The following is a 21626-nucleotide window of genomic DNA, read 5'->3' on the forward strand; positions in this document are numbered from 1 at the left end:
AACCCAGTGGAGGTTGCTGTGAGTTGGAACTGACTCGATGGCAGTGAGTTTGGTTTTGGTTTGAGTAGAGAGGTAGACTAGTGAAGTGGTTTAAAGAAAGGATTCTGGAGTCAGACTGAAAAATCAGCTGCCATTGAGGCAACTCTAATTCAGTCAACCCCATGTGGGTCACAGTAGAATTATGCTCCATAGGGTTTCCAATGGCTGATTTATAGGAAGTAGGTCACCAGGTCTTTCTTCCAAGGCACCTCCGAGTAGAATTGAACCTTCAACCCATCCAGGGATTCCTGGAGTCAAATTAAAAAAAGAAAAGGCCAAACCCATTGCCATTGAGTAGATTCTGACTTAACAGCAGCCCTACAGGACAGAGTAGAATTGCCCTGTGTGGTTTCCAAGGCTATAAATCTTTACAGATACAGACTGCCTCATCTTTCTCCCGTGGAGAAGCTGGTCGGTTCGAACCACTGACTTTTCAGTTAGCAGCCGAATGCTTTAACCACGGTTCCACCAGAGCTCCTCAAAGTCAGAATACCTGGGTATAAATTCCAGATCTGTCATTTATAAACTCTGCCATTTTGGGCAAGTCAGATAGATTCTCTGAAGCTCAGTTTTCTCATCTATAAAATGGGATAATAACAGCACCCACCCCCTGTTCATAAAGATTAAATGAAGCCAAAACTTGCACCTGTAGTGGCTGGTGTTTTTAGGTGCAGTTCCAACTCATAGTGACCCTATGTACAATAGAACAAAACACTACCTCATCACGGGTGCCATCTCCACAACCGTTACTATACTTGAGACCATTGTTGCAGCTACGATGTCAATCAATCTCCTTGAGGGTATTCTTCTTTTCCACTGACCCTCTACCAAGCATGACATCCTTCTCCAGGGACTGGTCCTTCCTGACAACATGACCAACGTGTGAGAGGCGAAGTCTCACCATCCTCGCTTCTGAGGAGCATTGTGGATATACTTCATCCAAGGCAGGCACGTTTGTCTTCTGGCAGTCCATGTTATGTTCAATATTCTTCACCAACACTATAATTGAAATGCATCGATTCTTCTTCCATCTTCTTTATTCATGGTGCACCTTTTGCATGGATAGGAGGTGACTGAAAATACCATGCATGGCTTGAATCAGGCACACTTCAGTCTTCACAGTGACATCTTTGTTCCTTAACACTTTAAAGGGGTCTTTTGCAGCAGATTTGCTCAATGCAATCGGTCATTTGATTTCTTAGCTATTGTTTCCATGGGTGCTGATTATGGGTCCAAGTAAAATGAAATCCTTGACAACTTCAATCATTTCTTCATTTATCATGATATTGTTTATTGGTCCAATTGTGAGGATTTCTGTTTTCTCTAGGTAAGCATGTAATTCATACTGAAGGCTGTAATCATTAATCACCATCAGTGTTTCAAGTCCTCCTCACTTTCAGTAAGCAAGGTTGTGTCAAAAGCACATTGCAGGTTGTTAATAAGTCTTTCTTCAATCCTGATGCTGTGTTCTTCTTCCAATAGTCCACCTTCTCAGCATACATATTGAATAAGTATGGTGAAAGGCTATAATCCTGCTTCACTTTCCTAATTTTAAAATCTTTCGTGATTTTAAACCATGCTGTATCTCCTTGTTCGATTCAAATATGAGCCTCCTAGTCTATGTACAGGTTCCACATGAGCACAGTTAAGTGTTCAAGAATTCCCATTCTTCTGAAGCTATCCATAATTTGTTACGATCCACACAATCATATTGTATAGTCAATAAAACAGAGGTAAACATATTTCTGGTATTCCATGCTTTCCCTTGTTCCATGTCCTCTTCTGAATCAGCCTTGAATTTCTGGCATTTCCCTGTCCATGTAATGCAACCATTTTGAATCACTTTCAGCAAAATTTCATTGTGATATTAATGATATTGTTTGATAATTTCCACATTCTGTTGCATCACTTTTCATTGGCATGGGCATATATGGACTTTTTCTTGTTAGTTAGCCAAGTATCTGTCTTCTAAATTTCTTGGCATAGGCTAGTGAGCATTTCCAGTGTTGCATCTATTTGTTGAAACATCTCAATTGGTATTTCATCAATTCCTAGAGTCTTATTTTTCACAAATACCTTCAGTGCAGCTTGGACTTCTTCCTTCAGTACCATCGGTTCTTGGTCATATGCCACTTCCTGAAATGGTTGAACATTAACCAATTCCTTTTGGTATAGTGACTCTGTGTATTCCATCTTTTTCTTTGTTGCTTCCTGTGTCTTCAATGTTTTGCCCATAGAATCCTTCAATATTGCAACTTGAGGCTTGAACATTTTTCTTCAGTTCTTTTAGCCTGAGAAATGCTGAACATGATCTTCCCTGTTGATTTTCTAACTCCAGGTCTTTGCACATTTCATTATAATACTTTATTTTGCCTTCTTGAGTTGCCTTTTGAATTCTTCTGTTCAGCTCTTTTACATCATCCTTTCTTCTATTCACTTTAGCACCTCTCCATTCAAGAGCAATTTTCAGAGTCTCTTCTGACATGTTTTTGGTCTTTTCTTCCTTTTCTGTCTTTTCAATGACCTTTTGCTTTTTCATGTAGGGTGTCCTAGATGTCACCCCACCACTTGTCTTGTCTTTAGTCATTGGCATTCATGCATCAAATCTATTCTTGAGATAGTTTCTAAATTCAAGTAGGATATGCTCAAGGTTGTATTTTGGCTCTTGTGGACTTGTTTTAATTTTCTTCAGCCTCAACTTGAATTTGCATATGAGCAATTGATGGTCTGCTCTACAGTCATCCCCTGGCCTTGTTCTGACTGATGATATTGAGCTTCTCCAATGCCTCTTTCCACAGATGTGAGTCAATTTCATTCCTGTGCATTCCATCTGGTGAGTTCCACATCCATTTATGCTGTAGTAAAAAGGTAATTGCATTGAATAAGTTATTGGTCTTGCAAAATTCTGTCGTGTGATCTTGGAGTTGTTTCTTTCATCAAGGCCATGTTTTCCAACTTCTGATTCTTCTTCTTTGTTTCCAGTAATTATTGGTGCATCTTGATGGCATGGTTGGTCAATTTCAGACTGCAGAAGTTGGTAAAAATCTCCAGTTTCTTCATCTTTGGCTTTAGTTGTTGGTGTGTAAATTTGATTATGAATGGATGTTTACAGCTGTTTTTTCTCATTTTGAGTAGTGCCACATTATCAAATGAAAGTCCCACAAGCTTTACTCCATGCATGTCTTTAAGGATGACTGGGAGCTCTGGTGGCATAGTGCCTAAGGCATTTGACTGCTAACCAGAAGGCTGGCAGTTCAAACCCACCAGCCACTCCCAAGAAAGAAGGTTGGGCAATCTATTTCCATAGTGATACTGCCTCGGAAACCCAAGGAGGGGTCGCTATGACTCAGATCTGACTCCACGGCAGTGGTTGCATTGCGTTGCATTTTACTTTAGGTAGGCAGCTCTTCCCTAGTCATATTTTGAGTGCCTTCCAACCTGAGTGACTCATTTTCCAGCACTGTATCAGTCAGTGTTTGTGGTAGTTAAATTTGTATGTCAAGTTGGCTGGGGCTGGTTGAATGGCTGGGCAGCTGGATATAGTATTCCCCATGATGAGGCTGGCAGTCAGCTCCAGGGTGGGATCTACTGTGAGCAGCTGAGTAGCTGCCTTAGGGATGTGGTCTGCTTCCTGTATATAAGGAGCAGCCTTGAGGGTAGTCTGTAGTTTATGGCATAGTTGAACCCTGTATGTCGCTGTGTCATTCAGCAGCCTGCCATGCTCTGCCAACCTTGGGACTTTCAATGGACTTGAATTAATGGCCTGCCATGTGGTTTGGTAACATCGGGACTGTGCCATTTTATTTGTTGACCTTGGAATTGTTAGCCTCAGCCAGTAGCTGCCTGAGTGAAGAGACACTTCTAGCTTCAGTGGGCTAAGAGTAAGAGGCAGAGATGAAGCCCAATGTTGAGGAGCTTTTACCCAGCCCTAGAGCCTGGCACTTTGAACTCGGACTTCTACCCTTCCGAACTGTAAGATAATAAACACCTGTTTCTTAAGGCCATTCTATTTGTGGTATATTTCTGTCAGAGTGGCACTAGGTAACCAGAACAGTGTTCTACTGCTATTCATTGGGTTTTCGGTGGCCATTTTTTTCAAAAGAGGACTTGGCTATGACCTTCTTCCTGGTCTGTCTTAGTCTGGAAGCTCCACAACACCTGTCCACCATGAGTGATGCTGCTGGTATTTGAAATACTGGTGGCATAGCATCCAGCATCACTGCAACATACAAGCCACCACAGTGTGGCAAACTGATAGATGAGTGGTGGTATAATGGTAATAGTAGTAGCGTTAGAACCTGTCTAAATTCAGAAGGAGGAAGGTCACCATAAGCCCTAAGCTGATTCCTATGAGGCGGACGTCAGACATACCTCTACTCTCCAACCCTTTTCACCAATTCTGACACCAGTCACCCCTCCCATGGCACTCTCTACTACTTTTCTGGGTTCAATAATTCATTGCAATGGCCACACAGGATTCACCGACCATACTCATGATTAAGGGTTTATTATTATTACAATTCAGGATCAGGATCAACTTGGAAGTAAGAGGAACAACTCAGGATATAGTTCTTTGATCAGGACAGCTTCTTCTTGGTCGTATGCATAGGCAGACCCCTGCTGCCAGGCCCTGTTCAGGCCTACTGCCACTGGGTCCTGCTTGGGCCTGGCCTCTCTCTACTTAGGAAAATGTTATAACTCTTTAGTTCCTTTGGTAAGTGCCAAGAGGCACCCCCACTTGGCCAAGAAGCCTCCTGCCTGAAGACACTCAGCTCTCTTGTTCTGTGGGTCAGCAAGCCCACTGCAGCCACCTCTCTCCATGGGCTGGGAAGGCCACTGCAGCTGTATCATGGCATCTTGTGCCATCTGTCTCCAGTGTTACAGCTCTCTTTGTCTCCTGGGTCTAGGCAGTACTTAGCACAAGAACTACGTGTCCAAAGGACACACTTTGCTCTTGGTCCTTCTTCTTGATCATAGTAAGGTCTCCCCTCAACCTCTGTGGCATTAGTTCTAAGCCTAGCAGGATGGCACAACTGGCCAACCCCCCTGGTAGGCCATAGGCACCTTGTTTGCATAGTCAGTATAATCACAGCAAGAGTTTTAGATACCTTATTTGCATTATACAAACCAATCATTTGTAGAATTTAAGAGACCATGGCTAGAAAGGCCATATAAAAGCAATTTGCTGCACTGCAGTACCACTGTGGTAAATAATGAGAAAACGTTAGTCATTGTTAGTAGTTAAGTTAGTGGATTTTACTTTTATCTTTCTATAAACAAAATTGATTAGCAGAAGATTATTAGAGGGATGATTAGTTAATTACCAAAAGCCAAACCCACTGCCATTGAGTTGATTGCAACTCATAATGACCTTTCCAAGGCTGCAAATCTTTATGGAAGCATATTGCCTTATCTTCTTCCCATGGAGCAGCTAGTGGGTTTGAACCATCAACCTTCTGGTTAGCAGCCAAACGCCTTAACCACTACAACACAAGAGCTTCTTTTAGATGATTAGGGTATCCTGAAACTATAATGTGACTGTCAGACATTGGTTGTAAACCTTTTCTCCTCCATAGACCTCAGGGGGCAGGACAGGATGAGCTCATTCCCAAAGCTACTGGTGAATGTTTGCCTCAGGGCAGATTCAGCAGGTCCAGGAATTGGGTAGATCTCCACCTGCCAGATATTCCAGGAACTTCTGCCCCTACCTGTTAGGATTAAATTATCCAAACAATCTAATTTGCTTCTTTAACTATTTTTGAAACTTGACTCTTTGAGTAGCCTAATCATCTAGCCTCTGGGGTGCCTACTCCTGTTCAGATGCTGCAGTTTAAGCTATGCAAGAAACTGAGACAACTGGGGCAAGAATTCTCTGCTACTCTATTCCTGACATTTTGTCCTTCTTGGTCAAGTCCAAGGTGTCTCCCTCTTGTCCTGGGGCCTTTGCACATGCTCTTTCCTCTATGTGGACCACCAGTACTCATTTCTGCATCCCTCCAGGCAGCCCATCCCAGCAACCCCACTCAGCCTTCTCCGACCTGGCAGACTCAGCAGATGTCTCTGTTTTAGTTTCTCAGAGCCCTTTGTAGCAATTTTCAAAATATTCATTGTTGAGTAATTGTTATTAGCTGTCATTGAGTGTGTGTGTGTGTGTGCCGTGTGTGGGGCAAGTAAGTAATCCTGACTCATGGTGACCTCAAGTGTGCAGAGTAGAGCTGCTCCATAGGCTTTGAAGGCTGTGGCTTTCCCGAATCAGATCACTAGGCCCATCTTCCAAAGTGCCTCTGGGTATGTTTGAACTGCCGACCTTTTGGCTAATGTTTGAGGGCTTAACCATTTGCATAACCTAGGAACAGCATTTGGGAAATTATTTGTTTCATTTCCATCATCCCAATGAAAGTGGGGGCTTTGTCTGTCTTGTTTGCTGAATAACTCCACCACCTACCTAAGGCAGTACTTCTAGATACTAGAGAGATATCTGTTCACTGGAGTGAGTCACTAGAAGGAATTAGAGCATTTTCCTTGGGGACCTGGAGAGAGGGAAAGTCCTTATTATCTCATGGCTTCTTTAATCTTCTCTTCATATGACTCAGCCTTGAAAACCCTGCTTCTTTGTCCCAATTTAACTGTTGGAGAAGGAAGCATGGAAGGGTTAATGGACTTCCATCAGATGCAAGCTTCCAGTGCCCTTTCCAGGGGCCTGAAAGGCATCACTTTTTCCTTCAGCCTCGCTGACACCACCGACTGCTCAAGAAGCCGCAATGATTTGTCTTTGGGCAATGCAAAGGATGCAGCTCTGCCTTGTGAGTACATTTTAGGGAGACAGGGCCTCCATTTATTTCTCTCCACAGCTGCTTTTGCTGGGCTTTGTGGCTGCTCACTTGCTGCCCTCTCATTCAATTGCATTACCCTTAATAACCATTGTTCTGGCAGGAGAGAGGTGCCAAAGTTAGTCCCCTGCACGAGTGAGTGAGCGAGTGTGTGTGTGTGTGTGTGTGTGTAATGTAATGTGTGGCTAGTGATTCTAAAGTTGTGTTCAGCACATCACTCCCCCAAGACCCAGTTTACCCAAATCCATTTATATTCCCTTTCAACCCTTTGGGATCAAAATTCCTGACACATTTGTGAAAGGCAAAAAAACACCTTTGGGTGAAGGGGGCATAGAAGCAAGAGGTGAAATTCCCAAAGCTTTCATTACCCTTCATGGTTGAACTTCGATGGCTCCAGATATTTGCGGCCAATCTGTTTAGCTAACTTGTCCTGCCGACTGCCAGGAAGTCAACATTTTTGGATTTGCCCCTTGAGGGGCGGCATGTGGCCCCAGCTGGTTGGGCTATGGTGGGAATGAGGGCTGGGGGTGCTGTATTTGGAAGCTATGTTGGGGGCACTTAGGCACTGCCTTCTGCCAAGATGCTACTTCTAGGGAAATGCTTTTGTTTGCTGTTTGTTTGTGTTGGGTAGGATTAGCTCTGATTACATATTAATAACCTAGAGCACTATCTAGTAATTAGATGTTATCTTCCCGATGTTTAAAAGAAACCTTTAATATTTTAAGCTGCTTGGAGGCCTCTTGGCACTTTTTGAAAGCGGATGGAATTTAAAATGGGAGGCGATGGGTCAGGTCTCTCTGGAGACTCGCTTTCTGGTCTGAGACCCTGCTTGGAGGAACATAGGGTACCTATGAAAGGGCCCAAAGCATTTATTGTGGTGGCCCCTGTTTGGGAACAATTGGGGCAGCCACCCATTCAATGGGTGGTGGGGGGCTGGCTGTGGCACTTCTGGCCCCTGTCAATCGGCCAGGGCAGCGGACTGATTTCTTTGAACTACTTGAGTGCATCTCTCAGAAGTTGCCCTCCTCCGAATCCCACACAATCGCCTGTTCTCTCTTTATTAGGCGCTTTGAGGGACAGCCTGGTCTACACCTGCCTTTGAAGGGGCCCCCACCACAGTTTTAATGACCTCCATCCGTCAAAGGGAAAGTTCAGAGTTCACTCTTTTGTCCCTGCCCCAGCAACTGAGGAGCGAGGGTGCTGGCTGGTCTGGGCTCTTTAAATCACCCGTCCGAAAACTTTCCCTGTGACCCGGCTCATGTCAAAACAGCGAGCTGGCCGCTCTGGCCATTGTCATCAGAATAAGGGCTAAGTGATGCTGCTTGGCCATTACGTGTGCCCTGATTGGCAATCAGGGTACAATAGGGGGTCATTAAAGGCCATAAAACTGCCACAGTCTTGAAAAGGGGGTTTTGAATGGAGCCAGAGGGCTCTGGGAGCCTGCCTTTGCCCGCCTTCAAGGAGAGAGAGTTGACCTAGGAGGGGAAAAATCAGCTTGGTTTGGATTAAGAAGTTTCTCTCCCGTGACACCCAGGACAACAAATCTCCTGATATCATCATTCCACTACTCATTCCTCCGTTTTTCAAAGGGATTCACTTGGAGCAACAACCCAAGTAACACTTCATGAAATGGTGCCCAGAGGATATGCCTGTATGTGAGGAGGTAACAGTTATCCATAAATTTATAAACATTTGTTGAACTAAAGTGTCAACATACATATAAGTGTATAAATAAAAAACCAGTTGCTGTCATGCTGATTCTGACCCATGGCGATCCTATGTGTTTCAGAGTAGAACTGTGCTCCGTAAGGTTTTCAGTGGCTGATGTTTTCAAAGTAGATCACCAGGCCTTTCTTCTGAGGTGCCTCTAGGTGTACTTGAACCTGTAACCTTTTGGTTAGCAGCTAATCATGTTAACTGTTTGGTTAGCAGCTAATCATGTTGACTGTTTGCCCCACCCAAGGACTTCTGTATATAAACAGCATTCTAAAATGAAAGAGGCAGCTTACTGAGTGTTTACTTTGTACCAGGCCTAGTTCGAAGTGTTTTACGGATGTTAACTTAGTTTTACTAAAGAACCCATGGAGATAGGTTAACATTATTATAGCTCTTGGTCTGTGAATTGGTGCCCACAAAACCATATTGAGGAGTCAAGGGAAAGAACAGCTGAGAAAAGCCACCATCAGCTGTAGATGTGGATGCAGATGCTAGGGGTGGACCCAAGCTGAGATGCTAAGGAGTCCCACTGTGTGGTTCCAAGTTCTGCCTCAGGCTAGGACGAGGGGCTCTGGGACCTGTCTAGGAACAATAGTCCTGCTGGGCTAGCTTATGGGTAAGAGTAAGCTCAGACTTGGGAGCTGGCTATCTGGGTAGGCCCTGCCCCACACAGATGTGGCTCTGAGACCCTGGGCAAACTACAGCTTCTCTGAACCTTTGTACCCTTACCTGTAAGATGACAGTAATCAGAGGACCCATTGCCTGGGGTTGTAAGGATTAAATGAGAAAATCCATGTAAGGCACTTAGAACAGAGCTTATGTCGTAAATGCTCAGTAAATATAGCAGGCGTCATGGATATGAGCATTATTATGCTTTATTTCTGTGACTAAAACCATTTCTGCAAAGAAGTGAAAATTCTTCCCAGCCTGTGGTCTCTCGGAAGCCTGATCACTGACTTTAAAAAGAAGAGAGAGTAAAAGAAAGGAAAAGAGAGAGAGGACATGGAGAAGAAAGGATGCACATTCTTATGTTGTCGTTCCCTTTTTTGAGGTTCTACTGGAGCATATTTTTCCTTCTCTATTGGTATGTTTTAAGCCATTTGGATTCTGTCTGTCTTTCTAGCTCCTTGCTTTGGGTTATTCAGATTCTCTTTTCCTTTGTCTGTCTGTCTGTTTCTCTGAATCTCTGGGAATCTCCCTCTTCCTCTCTCTTGTTTAGAGAACGTGAGTTACTTCCGTCGAGTCTCTGAAAGCAGCCCCTCTTTGGAGAAGGTGGGACGCAGGCAAGTCTGAGAGCCCAGGGCTTCTGTGGTCATTCCAACTGCGGCCCCCCTTCTGGCTTACATTTGAAACTCCCATCCCAATCTCACACTGACTTGTCCCCAGGAAACTTCTGGAATGTGCAGGAACTGCCCTGCATCCCCTTTCTCCTGCCTGATTTAGGCAGGATTTGCCTGTGAACATGGAGATTCCCCATGATGCCCTTCTCTCTTGGAATTTTCCAGAGTACATTTGTCTCCCTGTGTGAGACAAGTGGGATTTCCTGCACTCCAGTCCAATTTACAAATGCCCAGAATACGACACCATTTAAAATCTCATCCATCTTGTATCCTCCTCCCTCAAATAAGTGGGTATGGGGCCAGGCACGGACATTTGCTTAAGTTTGCATTAGCCAATGATGACTTTGGGAAAAGGACATATCAACTTCCTACTCAGATAATCTGAACATGGACTGAATTTGCCAGTTGGTTCCTCATCCTTTAGAAATGAGAAAGATCTCTAGATCCTAATGTGGTCTGTGTACTCTTTTCCCATGTGACCATGGACCATTCCCTTACCTTGGCTGAGCCCTTGTTTGTTCATCTGCACAATGAGGAAGTCGAACACCATACTCTTTAAGGCCCCTTTTACCTCTAACAGTCTATTTCAAATATTCCTTCTTTCATGTGTGTAATACAGGTTTACTCAGCACCTACTCTGTGTCAAGCACTATATACCACTAGTTGCCGTCAAGTCAGTTTTGGCTCATGGTGGCCTTATATGTATCAGAATAAAACTGTGCTCTCTCTGTAGGGTATTCAGTGGATTAGTTTTTGGAAGCAGACCATCAGGTCTTTCTTCTGACGCATCTCTGAATGCATTTGAACTGTCAACCTTTTGGTTAGCAGCCCAGTGCATTAACTGTACCTCCTAGGAACCTGTTAAGCACCATAAGCCCTGAGAATTGAGTACTGAATAAGAGTAATGTGGTCTTCGCCCCCTGTGAAAATTTGAGATGCTGGAAAGGGAGTTGGGGTCAAGGAGGAATAGAAGGAATGGAGACCAGTGAAGAGAGTTTACAGAGAGGCAGATTTCAGATCCATCCTAAGATAGACTGGCTAGCAGAAGGAGCTATTCCAGTGGATCAGGCTTGATATGAGGAGCTGAGTTTCCATCGTCTTGAACAAAGTGTTCAAGAATATTAGAATGACAGTTCATCAGACTTGTGCTAGTAATTCTCCCACTGAGAGGCTGTGTGAGAGCCGGCCAGAGGAGGACCTGGGAGCACTGTTTTAGGCATAAGAATCAGCATGCACGAAAACTTGAAGGCCACACCTTGATCCTGCAGGGACTAGGGTGCAGCGTTAAGTTTCATCCCGAGGAGGATGGCGATCCACTGAGGAATGTTAAGCAGGTCAAGGAAATGATGAGATTTTTAGAAAAGTCGTGTTGGCTACAGAGAGCTGGTTGGATTTGAGGAAGGAAGCCTGGGGAAGGAAGCCAGTCTTTAGGGGGCTGCTAGAGAAGTTGGAGGAAAGGCTGCTCTCCTAGCCAAGATGGCATGTGTGGAGAACAGGGACAGGTGTTGGACATCAAGAGGAGGGGCTCCATGAGTGTGGATGATGGACTGGCCAAGAGGTTCAAGGAAGAGGGAGGAGTCAAGCATGACACCTGGGTTCCTGGCTGTTAAGAGTTGGTGACCAAAATTTCACATAGGCATTAGATTAGTTCACATACTGTGAAGTGATTTTGATTCGAAACCAGGGACCTTTGTAAGTTAGCTAGAGAAAAGTGGCTTAGTTCTTACAGGAAAAGTTTACTATCAAAGATGATAATATAAGTATTTAACAACCAGTATGTGGTAGTGGGGGAGCTCTGGTAGCATAGTGCCTAAGGCACTTGACTGCTAACCAGAAGGCTGGCAGTTCAAACCCACCAGCCACTCCTCGGAAGGAAGGTTGGACATTCCTACTTCTGTAGTGATACTGCCTCGGAAACCCAAGGAGGGGTCACTATGAGTCGGGGCCGACTCGATGGCAAATAACAACAACAACAACAACATGTGGTAGTGGTGTAGTGCCTAAGGCATTTGATTGCTAAGCAGAAGGTTGGCGGTTCAAACCCACCAGCCACTCTGTAGAAGGAAGACAGGGCAATCTACTTCTGTAGTGACACTTGGTGGTTTGAACCTACCAGCTGCTCTGCGGAGAAAGATGACGCAGTCTGCTTTCATAAAGATTTATAGTCTTGGAGACCCTCTGGGCAGTTCTATTCTGTCCTATATGGTCGCTATGAGTCAGAATTGGCAGCGGGTTTGGTTTGGATACAGTGGTGATTCGATGGTAGACTTCTCACCTGCCATGTGGGAGACCCAGGTTTGATTCCTGGCCAATGTACCTCACACCCAGCCACCACCTGTCTGTCAGTGGCAGCTTGTATGTTATGATGCTAAAAACGTTTCAGCAGAGCTTCCACTAAGATAGACGAGGAAGAAAGGTCTGGTGATCTACTGACAAAAAACCAGCCAATGAAAACCCTATGGATCACAATGACCCTATCCCATTGTGCATGGGGTGGCCGTGAGATGAGGCCAACTCAACGGCAGCCAACAATAACAAGCAGGATAAGTCATGGGATCTAACCCATCGGAACAGCCTGCATACTTCCTGAGGGGCCAGACATCAACCCTTTGGTTCATGGGTCATGGGGACATCTGGGGATCCTTGAGTGAGTGTAGAGTAGCCAGGCAGTGGGCATGGGCACTCAGAGGCCAAGGCTGCTTACCAACTGGTACGGAAGAAATTTAATTTCTAAAAACTGGAAAGGCTTCCCTTACCCATTGCAAGTAAATACCAGCCCGGTGTGGGCTGCGTGGAATTGCGTGAAACAGTGTATGGCAAGGTATGCAAAACTACCAGGAACAGGAGGTTTCAGAACAAAAAGTGAGTTGAGGGGTGGTAGTTTAGGGAAAGGCCAAATTAAATATTTGGGTTTTCATTCGTTCAAGGTACAACAAAGGAGTTCTGGTGGTACAGTGTTTAAGCAGTTGACTGCTAACCAAAAGGTTGGTGGTTTGAACCCACCAGCCACTCCACAGGTTCTGTGCCAGTCTACTTTTGTAAACATTACAGCCTTGGAAACCCTATGGAGTGGGTGGAGAGTATGGACTGGACTCTGTGCTATAAGGTCACTGTGAGTCAGAATTGACTTGATGGCAATGGGTTGGATTTTTTTTTTAAAGCGTAACAATTGGTCTCTATTTGTGTGGAGCAACAGAGGAAGAAAGAGAGTCAGGAATAGGAGGAGGGTATGGAATGTGTGGCTAATTGCCTCCATAAACAACTGCCTCCTTTGCCATGAGATAAGTATTGGATGATGCCTGGCTACCATTAGTAAATGTTTTGATAGAAGATTCCATAAAAGAATACTGATCAAAAGGGGGAAAACGCAGAGTAGAATTTCAAATTTTCACAGAATCTAGTCTTTCTGGAGCCATCAAAGCTGGATGAATGTCCAAAACTATCACCCTGAGACAATTTTTAAACCTTAAACTTTAAACCAAAAATATCCCCTGAAGTCTTCTTTAAACCAAATAATAATTTAGCTTAATTAGTAAAGAATGTCTGCCTTGAGCGTTGGGCTCTCTTAAGAAGCTATATGTTTGGGATTAAATTGACAACTGCAACTTGAAAAGTTAGATAGGAAGCTTGGAGGACAGTGAGTTCATGTCAACGAGGGAGGAGCAATTAGGCCCGGGAGCATGAGGATGGCTGCGTAACGTGAAGAGGATAGTTAATGTCACTGAATCATACATGCAGAAATTCTTGGATTGGTTTATGTTTTACTGTGTATATTTTCAACAACAATAAAAACATTTTGGTTTAAAGAGTAAGGCTCAGTGCATGGTCTACAGCTGCCTTTTCAGAGAGTAACTTAGCTCTCTCTCTTTTTTTAAAATCCCCCATTGGACTCATATCTGTCTTGATGAGCGTAAAGGGAGTAGCAGCATCAAACATCAAAGTCCTCATTACTAACCAGAGGGGAGATACTTCTCTCCTCTCTCCCTTTCTCACAAGCCCAACCTTATCTGGAGGGACCTCTGTCCCCAGAGCTGTGAAACAAGCTCCTTTTCTAAGCTAACGGTGCACAATTGTGTCAAATTATGTATAATGATTTTGTAATGTGAACTAATGCCACCAGGGACCTCATGGAAAGTACCACTTTCATTAAACTTACCCAGCAACTGGGTCTGAATATGAATTTAAGGCAGCAGTGAATTGCAGGGCACATTTATTACAGGCATCCATTGCCTGCTCCTAGATGCAGAGGCTCTCTAGGCAGAAACCAACAACCCTGGCATCTGTTTGTTTCTAGGTATGGCAGTGGGACGGGGTGAAAGTGGTTTATTCCCTCCCTCCTCTTCAGCCTGATCACCTGCAGCCCCTCTTTGTGTCAGACACGCTTGCATCTCCTGAAGATGCCACCGCCCTTCCAAGGGGTAAGAACGGGGACCTGGGCGTCACCTCAGAATTAATGAGACCTCCAATTACATTCATTTGCTTCAAGAAAATGTGTCCAGCCCTGACCCCCATACTTCAGAGTTTCCCCCCTCCTTAGTGTTCATTCAGCAGTAGCTAATTATAAGAAAATCATACCCCAAAAGGACAAATGGAAGAGGCTTTAGGAAAAAAATAACAAAGAGATGCCATTTCTCTACCCCAGTGCCTGGTCTCTGAACTCCACTCTAGAAACTTCTTCATCTCCCCCCACCCCCCATGACCTAATATAGCCAAACAAACCCCACCTGTGCCCAGGTCACCACCACCACAAGATCAGAGAGAAGACAATACTAATCAAAACTAACCCATGCCATTTTTCCCACTCTGCTAATCTTAATTGAATCAATCTCTTGGCCTCTCTTGACAGTGAAAGATTGCTCAAATTGGGAAGGCCAGGCTGGACACAAATCCAAGGAGGGGGAAAAATAAAAGTCTTCCTTAATCATTAATTTGTCCATTCTCTCTCATTTGGCTCCATTCTTCACTGTCTTAGCAGTGCTCCCCCCACAACCCTCCTCTCTTAGTAATCACTCGGAAGTGTTCTTCCCAATACCATGGCCTGAAACCAGTTTGCTGGAAGTGAGTATGGTACAGCCGCTCCTACACTCTCTCCTTCTCTCTGGCTCTCTGTCTCCCTCTCCCTCCCTTCTTTCCATGAAGTCTAGTTTGGCTTTAATTAAGTCCAATGAGGTCTCTGGTGTTGTTTGCTTGACACATTGGTAAACAGGCTTAGAGTGGACTTTTCCCCAGGAGCTGAAACTCCTGAGTGACAGATTGGTCTCAGGTAAATCATGGTGTTGGGAAGAACAATATAACCCTAGTATATATTAATATATGTAATCCTGATCCTAGTGAAGTCATATGACAAATGGAACTATAGTATGTCTCCAAAGGAAAATGACTTATTTATGTCCTCAGAATTTAGAACTTTTCAGAAACTACTCTTTCTAAATTATCCAGTGCTTTCAGGCTCTAGCTTTAACTGAGATGTCTCTCTTAAAATGGGTCCAATGGTTAGTAAAACACTTACATGAGTTCTGTAGAGCAAGTTGAAATTAAAGCTGAGGCAGGCAAATTGTGACCCATTGCCATCCTCTCTGGTTGGGACTATGGCAATAGTATGCTAACTGATCTCCTGGCTTCTGTCCTTGTTTCCCAACTCTGTCCTCCATACAGAGAGGGTCACACGACGTCCCTCCTCTACTCAAACCTTCTTACCCTTCCAATCTGACTCAGAGTTAAAGCCCAAATTCTCCCCATGGCCTATAAGGCTTTGCAGGATCTGGCCTCCAGTTACCTCTCTGATCTCATCTCATCTCTTTTTCTCTCTCTGTCTCCAGCCAACCTGGTCTTCCTGGCATTCCTTAAAGATGTCAACCTTGCTCCCACTTCTAGCCTTTGCACTGCCTATTCCCTCTGCCTTGAATGTTCTTACCCCTATTATCTGCAAGGCCCTTTCCTTCAGTCCATTCAGGTACCTAATTAAAAGTCCCCTTATCAAAGAGACATCCCCTGATACCCTGCCTAATAAAACACCCCCATCATTCTCTGCTTTCTTTTTCTCTATAGCATTTATTGTCATCTGATACTTTGTTCATTTATTTTCTTATGTGTTCCCCCCTTAGATTATAAACTCTATGAGAAGATATACCTGCCACATAGTAGATGCTCATTAAATATTTGTTTAATAAATGACTGTTATCCCATTGACGAGATTTGCTGAGAGGCTTTTAATGTTCTCTTGAGAATGATTTTTCATAATTTAAAAATATATAAGATGTCTCTTACAATATTTTGTTCTCCTCTCAAATCTCCAAATGTCAACAAAAATTATGAGAAAAACCTACAAAGACCTCTCTCTAATAATAATAATAATTAACAGTGTTTAAAGCTATGTGTGTTATGGCGATCACCACATTGGACTCCAAGTCCAGCTGCATCCCTGCTCAAGATTAAGAATCTTCCACCAGACAGCATATCTTTGCCTGGTTATATGAGTCCAAGTTCTTAATCCAAAGTGGGTTGCTAGTCACAGGTGGATTTATTGGAGCCTTGTGGCTTGTCCCTGGCAGTTATAGGCCAGCATTTCCCCTAGGCTCCTCTGTATGTAATGCCAGGTGGTAAAACAAATAAAACACTGTTCTTCTCTCCTGCCTCCTCATAAATCGGCCCTAGCCTTCCTCATGGGGCTAGGGTCGTGTTTGATTTATGCATTTAGTGAGATTTATGATACAGTCATTTAATATAAAAAATAAAACCTCTCAAACATGAGTTTTTACACATAAATTCCAGCAAATATTTTGAAACTTTTTTTTTTTTTTTTTTTTAAGATGATACTGAACATTCCTGCCTCATCTTAGGTATCATTTAAGGTTGTTGTTGTTGTTGTTATTTGCCGTCGAGTCAGCCCTGACTCATAGCGACCCCTCCTTGGGTTTTCAAGGCAGTATCACTACGGAAGTAGGATTGCCCAACCTTCCTTCCGAGGAGTGGCTGGTGGATTTGAACCACCAGCCTTCTGGTTAGCAGTCAAGTGCCTTAGGCACTATGCTACCAGAGCTCCTATCATTTAAGGTAGGAACCTTCATTACAGAAATTTCAATAGAGAAGAATGGAGGCTGAGAGCATAACTAGCACCATGCTTTGCAGATAGTAGATACCAAGTAATGGTCTGCCACCTTTCTGTCAGTTTGTCATAGTGTGGTGGCTTTCATGTTGTTATGATGCTAGAAGCTATGCTACTCTGTAAAAACCAAACTCACCGCTGTTGAGTCAATTCTGACTCGGTGTCTCTGTAGAAATAGATTGCCCAGTCTTCGTTCCAAGGAGTGGCTGGTGAGTCTGAACCGCCAGCTTCTGGTTAGCAGTCAAATGCCTTGGGCACTACACCACCAGAGCTCCCCTTTTGAGGCTAGAAGTCTGGATTAAGGGCCTGACTCTAGCGGGAGCTTCTGCCCTTCTACTTCAGCTTCTAGGAGCAGCCAGCAATCCTTGGCATTCCTGGGCTTGTGGATGCCTCTGTCCCATTGACTCTCTTCCTCTTCTCCTTGTGTGTGTCTCTGTGTCAATTCTGCTCTTTTTGTAACTCAGAAGTAATTAGGTTTAGGATCCACCCTACAGTAGTGGGTCCTCATCAACATCACAAAAGAAAATCTCTATTTCCAAATAGGGCCACATCCACAGGGACAAGGGCCAGGAATTCAACGTACATATTTTCCAATCCATAACAGTACCTCAGCCTTGCCTCAGTAGAGGAGGCATAGATTTTATGTGTAAATGATGGACATCTTCAATGGACATTGCACCTTTATCGATTTCCCTGACAAAGTTGATGGATGAGGTAGAGTGGGATGTTAGAAAGTTCCCTGTTTAGAAGCAAGAATACATAGCTTTTAATGAGTGAACCTCCCATCATATTTAGGGAATAGATGACAAAAATCAAATTCAAAGCTTGGGCTTTGAATTTGATTTTTATGATTTTATACTCTAGAAATGAAGGGAAACTGCCTATTTTTTTCTTTCCTGTGGTACAAGGAAGGATGGATGCTCAGGGTAGGTACTTATGTTTGGTGAATAGAATTTGATTTTTTTTTTTTTTTTTAAATTTCAGAAGTTTAGAGGTGGGGCTGCGGAAGGAGCATCAGTTAAATTTTGGAAGTTCTCCAATAGCTCATGAAAATTAAAATAATTCTTTCTTTGATTTAATTGAGGACTACCTAAAGATTTCAGGCTCAGCAATGTTTAGACTGAAAAATAAATCTAAACATTATTATTATTATCATTTATTTAATTTTATTTTTGGCTAAAACTTGGTAACATTTTTGTGATATTTGGCCATCAAAAAAATCCTATTTTCAGAACCAATAATTGTCATTTTGAAAACAGTTGGATGTTTGGGTGTTTTCTGCCACTCAAAGAGTGATCATCATATTCTACACACGCTTATATGGAATATATATATATTTTTTCCTGTTTAGGTGACAGTTTTAGGATCCTTCTAAGCAGTGATAAAAAAAAAAAAAAAACACTCTCAGTTATTATGTGTGATCATTTTGCCTTTCATTATAATGCAGAATTTCTCCATGCAAAATCAGGCCAAGATATAAGCCTAAACCCAGGGGCAAAATTCATTCATTATGCATGTACATTATTCCCCCAAAATATTGATAATACTTTTCATAATAATTATTTTACATATATTAGCTCTTGCTGCTATATTAAAGATACCTTTATTAATCTTGAATATTTTGCTGAATAATAAATATGATCTCAGAGGCTTGACTTAAAAGCTGCTCTTAGCTAGAATGCTGTAAATCAGTTGTTTTATGAATAAAATTGGCTTCCATATATTTTCCCCAAGATTGCTTATTTAAATAATTTTCCCATTTATTGAGTGTGTATTTTATTTTGTTTTATTTTTTGCTATAGACAAGGCCCTCTGCTGTCACCTCCCTCCTGGCTCACTCTGCCTGTTGGAGAAAAATGCAAAATCACATAAACCTTCTAAACCTTCTTAGTCTGAAAGGGCAAATGTTCTGCATTATTTAAGAGGCAATAGGCATTTCATCCCAGTGGTCATAGAGCTGAAGCTCTCTGCAGCTGATGGACTGGATGGCAAAGGGACATACGTATAGAAAATTGTCACTGGTGAAAATTGAGATACAATTTTGGGTGGGAGCACTTAAACTTGGGGAGTATGATTCTTGTCTGTTGGATGTACTACAGACTTGGCTCTGATAGTTCTCTTTGGTGGTGTAATGCCTAGGGCATTTGACTGCTAACCAGAAGGTTGGTGGCTCAAACCCACCAGCCACTCCATGGAAAGCAGACTGGGCAATCTATTTCTGTAAAGATTTACCCCCTCAGAAACCCAAAGGGGGTCACTATGAGTTGGAGTTGACTCGATGGCAGTGAGTTTGTTTTTTGGTTTTCATCTTTCTTAAACTGAGCATCTCCTCCTTCACATACACTGTTGCCTACTTAAACCAGGAGATGCAGCACTAAGGAAGGAATAGCATTTGTTAACTACTGGTATGCCCCATCCACCAAAATGAAAAAAAACCTCACTGCCCTCGAGTCAATTAGACTCATAGCAACCCCTACTTGGGGCCCAGTCACAGGTAGGTGGTATTAGCCTTATCTTAACAGATAACAACAATAATACTGACAATGAAAGCAGTGTTTATTAAGGACTAACTATGTAGGAAAATCAGAAGTTGTCATAAATGAAAAGGAACTCATAAAAATCAATATCCTAGGTGTTAGTGAGCTGAAATGGACTGGTTTTGGCCATTTTGAATCAGACAATCATATGATCTACTATACTGGGAATGACAAAGAGGAATGGCAAGACATTGATCATCACAAAAGAATGTTTCAAGATCTATCCTGAAGTACAATGCTGTCAGTGATAGAATAATATCCATATGCCTCCAAGAAGAACAGTTACTACTACTATTATTCAAATTCACACACCAACCACTAAAGCCCAAGACAAGGAGATTTTTACCAACTTCTGCAGTCTGAAATTGACCAGACATGCAATCAAGAAGTATTGATTATTACTGGTGATTGGAATAAGAAAGTTTGAAACAGAGAAGAATCACTGGTGGTTGGAAAATATGGCCTTGATGATAGAGATGATGCCAGAGATCACATGATAGATTTTTTTCAAGACCAATGACTTATTCATTACAAATACTTTTTTACAACAACATAAACAGCAGCTATACACCTGGATGTTGCCAGATAGAATACATAGGAACCAGATCAACTACATTTGTGGAAAGAGGCAACGGAGAAACTCAATATTGTCAGCCAAAAAAAAAAAAAAAGACCAGGAACTGATTGTGGAACAGACCATCAATTGCTCATATACAAATTCAAGTTGAAGCTGAAGAAAATTAGAGCAAGACCACAAGAGCCAAAATATGACTTTGATTATATTCCACCTGAATTTAGAGACCATCTGAAGAACAGATTTGATGCATTGAAAACCAATGAACGAAAACAAGGTGAATTGTGGGATGACATCAAGAACATCACCCATGAAGAAAGCAAAAGGTCATTAAAAAGCCAGGAAAGGAAGAAAACACCAAAATGGATGACAGAAGAGATTCTGAAAGCAAATGGAAGAAATGACAAGACAAAAGAGCTGAACAGAAGATTTCAAAGAGCAGCTCAAGAAGACAAAATCAATTATTATAATGAAATATGCAAAGACCTGGAGTAAGAAAACCAAAAAGGGAAGAACATGCTCGGCATTTCTCAAGCTGAAAGTACTGAAGAAAAAATTCAAGCCACGAGTTGCAATATTGAAAGATTCTATGGACAAAATATTGAATGATGGAGTAAGTTTCAAAAGAAGATGGAAGGAATACATAGAGTCACTGTCCAAAAAAAAATTGATCCATGTTTATCTATTTCAGGTGGTGGCATATGATCAAGAACCAATGGTACTGAAGAAGTCGGAGCTGCACTGAAGGAATTGGTGAAAAACAAGGATCCAGGAATTGATGTAATACCAACTGAGACGTTTCAACAGACGGATGCTGCGCTAGAGACACTTACTGATCTATGCCGATTTAGAAGACAGTTACTTGGCCAACTAACTGGAAGAGATCCATATCTGTACCCATTCCAAAGAAGTGATCCAACAGAATGTAGAAATTATTGAACAATATCATTAATATCACACGCAAGTAAAATTTTGCTGAAGATAATTCAAAACCGGTATATTGACAGAGAACTTCCAGAAATGCAAGCTGGATTCAGAAGAGGACATGGAACAGGGATATCATAGCTGATGTCAGATGGATCTTGGCTGAAAACAAAGAATACCAAAAAAAATGTTTGCTTATGTTTTATTGATTGTGCAAAGGCATTTCGTTGTGTGGATCATAACAAATTATGGATAACATTGCAAAGAATGGGAATGCCAGAATACTTAATGGTGCTTGTTCTGGTTACCTAGTGCTACTCTGACAAGAATATACTGCTACAAGTGGGATGACCTTAACAAACAGGAGTTTATTCTCTTACAGTTTGGAGACTTTAAGTCCAAGTTCAAAATGCCAGGCTCTAGGGGCTGGATAAAAGCCCCTCAACCTTGGGGTCCAGCTCTCCCTCCTGCTCCCGGCCCACTGGAGCTAGAGGCATTTCTTCACTCAGACAGCTGCTGGCTGCTGAGGCTGAGAAGCCCAAGGTTGACAAGTAAAAAGAC

This window comes from Orycteropus afer, unplaced genomic scaffold (assembly GCF_000298275.1).
Source record: "Orycteropus afer afer isolate SDZICR_OR568_19922 unplaced genomic scaffold, OryAfe1.0 scaffold00009, whole genome shotgun sequence".
Classification (NCBI taxonomy): domain Eukaryota; kingdom Metazoa; phylum Chordata; class Mammalia; order Tubulidentata; family Orycteropodidae; genus Orycteropus; species Orycteropus afer.